The sequence below is a fragment of the Chenopodium quinoa genome, unplaced genomic scaffold (genome assembly GCF_001683475.1).
Source record: "Chenopodium quinoa cultivar QQ74 unplaced genomic scaffold, ASM168347v1, whole genome shotgun sequence".
In the NCBI taxonomy this organism is placed as follows: Eukaryota; Viridiplantae; Streptophyta; class Magnoliopsida; order Caryophyllales; family Amaranthaceae; genus Chenopodium; species Chenopodium quinoa.
Window position 1 is genome coordinate 1,255,509 of NW_018743977.1, and position 6,491 is coordinate 1,261,999.

The window sequence follows — 6,491 nt, forward strand, 5'->3', positions numbered from 1 at the left end:
TTCTTCTCCCTCTGCTTAATGGGGGAAAATCATGAGAACGCCTCCAATCGCGCTCAAGTTTGTCAACTTCGTGCTTTTGAGACATAGGTTTCTAGTATTTTGATCATATCATTGCAAAAAAGAGGAAGAGAAAGGTGATATTACGGCGAAAATAGCACTTCATTTTTGTTTGTTTGTTTGTTTATTGTTCTATACTTCAATGCCTCAATATGAAACTGTTGGGTTAGAAATTATGTATGATTATGCTATTCTGGGTTTATATAACCATTTTTGATAGTCTTCAGTTACATTTTGAAGATCCAAAAAATATTTATAATTCCATTTTGGATGGGATTGAAGAAACCAAGAGTGAATATGACCATAATTAGTCATGAAATCTATCGTTTAATTTGCTTCTCAAACAATGTGTAACTCAAACTTCTTAATATCTTTCTCAACATCAACAATTGTGTTGTAAATTATTTTCTGAGGGATCTTCCATAGTCGTTTGATAGTGTAGATGATGTAAAGATTGTCTCCTTCATATATAGGATGTTTAATCTCACAGAAAGAGCATTCTTTTACACTTTTTAATGTGTCAGCTTCCACATTCAAAATAATAGAGTTGGATCCAATAAAGTTTATCCTCATAATTTCTTTCTTTTATGAAATCTTCCAAATTTTCTTAATAAGGGGTTGTGATTGCTCACCTTGATTCCTTGAGGGATGCCACTTAAGCTCCTAGAATCTAAAAAAGAAAATAAATATATACCCAATCAATACTTTGCCTAATCAAACTGGTATTCCATATTAATAAGGTGAAACAGTAAGTGTTTCAAAAAAAAAAAAAAAAAAAAAAAAAAAGGTGAAACAGTAAGCATTAAATATGTCAGTGCTTTGTGTGGTATGTACTCAATAATTGAGGCAAGAGTAGCTTCATGCTCATGTTTACTTTGGCCCCATGTTTGAGACTACTTGATTTGTTTGGTTGATTTGGCTTAACAAATTCTTCATGTACTTGTATAAATAATGCATGCAAAATAGAAATAGGGCTCTTGTATTTACCTTCTTTTTAATTTTCATATTATTTCCGATAATCATTCCGCTTTAATTTGGTTTTAAATTTATAAGCAATCCTACATATATATGTACCTAAGAATCTAAGATTGATTTGATTTGAAATTGATAATACTCGAACTGATCACCTTAGGATTTTATGGCTAAATTTGATTAAGTTGATGGGATTATTCGATCTGATCTACCTTAACCCAAATTTTTATATTAGGGCAATACCTAACAATAAACCTAATGTGAATGAATCATTTTCCAACTAAGTCAAAATTAACATTTTTCAGAAAATAAGATCGAGAAAATTTTATCACAATATATGAAAAATAGATGTTTGATATAAGATCTTATTAATTTTCATTGGGAATCTTAACAACATGTTTGGTAGGTGGCAAATATTAATACTCTGTTAGGCTGTAGCGTGTTTGAACTTATTTTTATAACTTAATTCCAAATTAAACATACATGTTTATAATTTAAAATGTCAAAATATCACATTAGTATGTGCTATTCTTTCTTCCTTGTTTGTTTTATAATAACATAATCAATAATCAACTTGCTTATTTAAAAATGTCATGCATTCTTCACCTAATAATTGATATAGAATTTCTGAATTTGTATTATTATTGCGTGCAATAGAGGCATAGACACATATCAAAATATTCAATATATAAAGATTGCTCCCACTTTTTTAGGGTATCCCTACTGGCCAAAACACCCTCATAATTCTTTAAATGAACAAAACATTTCCAATTCTAGACTTCTAAAAATATCTTACAAAAATATATTTATTCTCAAACATAATTTTAAATCACAAAATTATTGCTATATAAGATTGTGGGAAGAAAGTTGAACATTCAAAAGTCAATGATTTAGCTAGTACGGAGTAATTGAGAGCTTACTAGAATAGTTTTACATTTGTATTATTGTGTAAATAAATACATGTATTGTTAATTAATTATAGTATAAGAGTCTATGAACAATGAACTTTCCTTTTTTTTTTTCTTTTTTTTTTTTTTTTTTTTTTTTTTTAAAAAAAATCAATGCAGAGAAATGCCAGTTGTTGGGGTTGGGTCCTTGATTCTCTCAATTCAGATGATGGGCAATTTAGGAAGCAACGTGCCACTTCCTCTAGGTTAATTTATGCATCATCTTTGGGAGTTTCATGATGATGGTCTATGTTTGTATGCTAGCTTCTCACAGTGACTATTGAATGACTTATACAACAATATAATACTTTTTCTTATTGGACAACAAAATTTCCATATTCCTTACACTATACACCACCCTTCTATAAGGTAGATGAGAATTTAATTCATAACAACGCGACATGCATGTGTAATTTGCAAGGGCTTTTACTGTCCAACTTCTAATTCTCTATTAGATGAATTGCATATATATATAAAATACGTCATATATTGATAAATTCGACATTGGTGGAATGACTTTGTGGCTTAGCTTACTAGATCAATTGGCTTCACTTGTTATTGAAATATAGAAACATTCCTTATAATTTTAGTAGTTTTTGTATGTAGATGCACACATGACTTTAATTTGATACCACTTAAATTACTCTAGTTGACCTAATTTCAAAATAATCAAAATTCACATTGCCATTAAGTTAGTTGTTTTGACTTAATCTGCTCCAAATTTGCTAAGCTAATAGTTTTTCAATCTTCCCTTGTTCGAAAACCTATTTTCTAGCTTCTCTATCTTGCGCCACTTAGCATTCTTTTAATCTTGCACCATTTTACATGTTGCTTGTCATCAAAAATATTTTGAACGGAATTAGTAAAAACTTGAAAAGATAGTTATATGATTAATATCATATAGAAAAAATTCAAACAAAATTTAATATGATAATTTTAATACTTCGTACTTTATACTATGTACGTATTATATTTGATCTTACATAATTCTCCAAAATTAAAAAAGTACTTGTATATATATGGTCAAATTATATGAAATTTGACCTTATTAAAAAATCAAACGGTGCATAGTAGTTGTTTGGGGTAAAAATACCCTAAACACGTGGCATCCAGCCGTTGGTCAGCAGGGCTCCAATCCTCTGCTGACACGTGTCCTCTAAACCCTAAAAGGGAAACCATCCCTTCCCCACTATAAATAGTGGAAGGACCCTCATTAATGGGGGGGGGAACATCTATTGCTTACATTGAATACTCCTCATAAAGACAAACACCTACCCCGAGCAATATTAATTGCGGAATTCTCCCATTACGCGAGAAGTAACTTCAACATTACGTGCATTCTACCTCCCGTATCTTTACTAACTTGATCGTCGGAGGCGGAGCTCCTACCCCCAGGAGTCTTCGTGATTTTGCAGGCACAGGCGTCGAAGGGCATTCTTGGAATTGTAACTCTCCCGCAGGACACATCAAAAAACCCCGAAACATTTGGCGCCGTCTGTGGGGAGAGTACTTCTAAGATGACTTCTGATACTGTGTCACCGAATCAGGGCAAACGGCCTGTGGTCGAGCCTGAGGTCCAGACGGACCATGAAAGTGGAGACGAAATTGAAACATATGTGGCCCCGGATGGGTCTTTCAGAACGAAGCACCCTCGTGCTAAAGATAGAAGAGAACGGGAAATCAGCCAAGCTGCTCCCAGCAACCCAGCCGGGCAACCGGCTGGAATTGCCCAGACGGTGGAGGGCTCAGCTCCCGTTACAAGAAACGAACTCATGTCTTTCATGAATAGTTTCAAGGGTGAGATCAAGAGCCTCATCCGGTCAGCTACTCCAAAGAAGGGTCAGCCGGCCAAGAAGCCTTCTGGAAAGAAGGCGGTCAAAGAACGAGTTCCTACCCCTCATCCCAAGCCAAAGGAGGGGGAGGGCTTAAGGTTTGATCCAAGCAGACTCCGTTTTCCTCAAGGGGAGCTGCGAAAGGCCATCCGGCACGTACAGCCGGATGGCTCCAAGAAAACATTCTCAGACGCCCGCACATTTCTCCAAGAGAAGCGAGGTCAGGCGTCTGCGTCGGCCTCAACGTCGACCTTCCCGGACAGTTTCCATGACGTCTCACACAGGCGTACGGGAACGAACCCTGGGAGCCAGACGGGCGAAGCTTCTGCCCGGTCTGGACCCAAAGTGATCCAGCCTGGCTTATTCGGCACACCGAATGGGTTGGGTGGATCCCCTTTTATGTCACCGGGTCTTTTCGGTGGGCAAGCGCAGCAGCCGTACCAACCCACGGACTGGCAGCTGCGCCTGCTAAATTTGGGGGAACAGCCAACGGCGTTCTCACCCGAGATAACCCAGGCGGCACAGCCGCCTAAGATCAAGAATGTTTTGGTGGGGGCCTATGACGGCACCACCAACCCAGAAGACCATCTAATGGCCTACTCTAACCTCATGTACCTTCAGGGGTTAGAGGATGCCGTCTGGTGTCGATGCTTCCCGGCTACCCTCAAGGGCATAGCCCAGCGGTGGTTTGGTAACCTACCAGCCGGTTGCATCAACAGCTTTCGAACTTTGGCGTACTTGTTTACGTCAAATTTCTCAATGAATATTCCTGCCAAAAAGACTAGCCTCGACCTAGGGGCAATACAGCAGGGCGACCGGGAGGGCCTCCGGTCATACGTCAGACGGTTCAATCTGATGAAAATTCAGATTCCAGGACTATCAGACGAAGTGGCCTATACAGACTTCTTTCGAGGTCTGAAGGATGGGTCGACCTTTAAGTTTGACCTCGTCCGGAAGAGGGTTGTTACCCTCCAAGAGGCGTTAATTGAAGCTGAAGCCTATATACAGGCGACGGAGCTTTGTGCTGTCAAGCAGCCGTCAGATTCTAAAAAGTCTGACAAAAAAGAGAGCCGGCAACAGCATCAGCCGGCAAGAAAGGAAGAAAAGAGAAAAGGGGTCTGGGCAGCTGACCGATCAGGACAGCCGGCCCAGAATATCAGGCGGAAGTCAGAACCGTATGTCCCCAAATACGAGTTCACAAAAGATTGCTCCACCATCCTCCTGGAAATCAAAGACCGGATGTCTCTCGACAAACCGGCTGAAATGAAAAGCCCCGTGAATAAACGGGACAAGAGCAAGTATTGCCAATACCACGAGGATGTTGGCCACGACACCAATGGCTGCTATAGCCTCAGGCGGCTATTGGACCGTCTGGCAGATGAGGGGGCCCTAAAATCCTACCTACCCAAGGCTAAGGGTAATACCCAGGTCAAGAAAGGGCAGGCGGCAAAAACCGGCCCAGTAAACTCCGAGACGGTTGAAGAGACCATCTTCACCATAGCAGGCGGTTTTGCCGGAGGGGGTCCCACCATCCGGGGCACCAAAGACAACATCAGGAAGCTGGTCAACTCAGTGGATGAGGGCCAGGCGTCGAAAGACATCTTCCCTGAGGTCCTTATTTCTGAAAAGGACCGGGGCAAGGTCAGGCGGCCTCATGATGACCCCATCGTCATCGAATGCAAGGTTGCCAACCAGAAGGTTGGCCGGGTCTTAATAGACACCGGGAGCTCGTCTGACCTAATTAGTTATCAGTGCTTGACCAAGCTCAAGTACACATCCGGTAACATGCACCAGGCTCCTCACCCACTAGTCGGTTTTGGGGGTGGAGTAGTGCATCCGGTCGGAAGCATAGATCTTCCGATCCGGCTGGGTGAAAAGGGGCAAGGACGCCACATGATAGTCAAGTTTTTAGTTGTGGAGGAGCTGTCCGCCTACAACATGATATTTGGCCGTCCTACCCTCAACGCATCTAAGGCTGTCATCATCCCGTCCCTCATGTTGGTCAAGTTTCAAAAGGATGATGGTACAGTCGGTGCCCTAAGCGGGGACCAGAAGACGGCAAGAGAGTGCTATCTCTCTGACGTCAAGACAACTATGGGTGCAGCCGGCCAGGGTGAGCCCATAAATATTGATAACTGCGACCCAGCAGTCCCGGCTCCAAGGGCAGCCGGTAAGAAAAGAAAGGCGGACCAACTGGCACCCGTCAAAAAGGAGAAATAGCAATCACTAGCCGGGGAAAGGTCAGATGACCAACGACCTCAGCCGGCTGGTGACTGCCTTGATGTCATCCTAGATGACAGCCGTCCCGAAAGAACAGTCAAGGTCGGGACGGTAGCCTTCGAACGGTTGGGAGAAGGCTTGCTCCAGCTGCTGAAGGAATTCAAAGACATCTTTGCCTTTGAAGTGGAAGAGATGCCAGGCGTCAGCCCGGATCTTGCTGTCCACAAGTTAGCCGTAGATCCCAAAAAGCAGCCGGTTAGGCAGAAAAAGAGGGATCATGGTGGAGAAAGATCTCAAGCGGCAGCGGATGAGGTCAAAAAGCTGTTGGATGCTGGGTTCATTAGGCAATGCTACTACCCGGATTGGGTGGCAAATGTCGTTCTAGTAAAGAAGCCGAACGGTACTTGGCGGATGTGTGTGGATTACACAGATCTGAACAAAGCATGCCCAAAAGATAGCTACC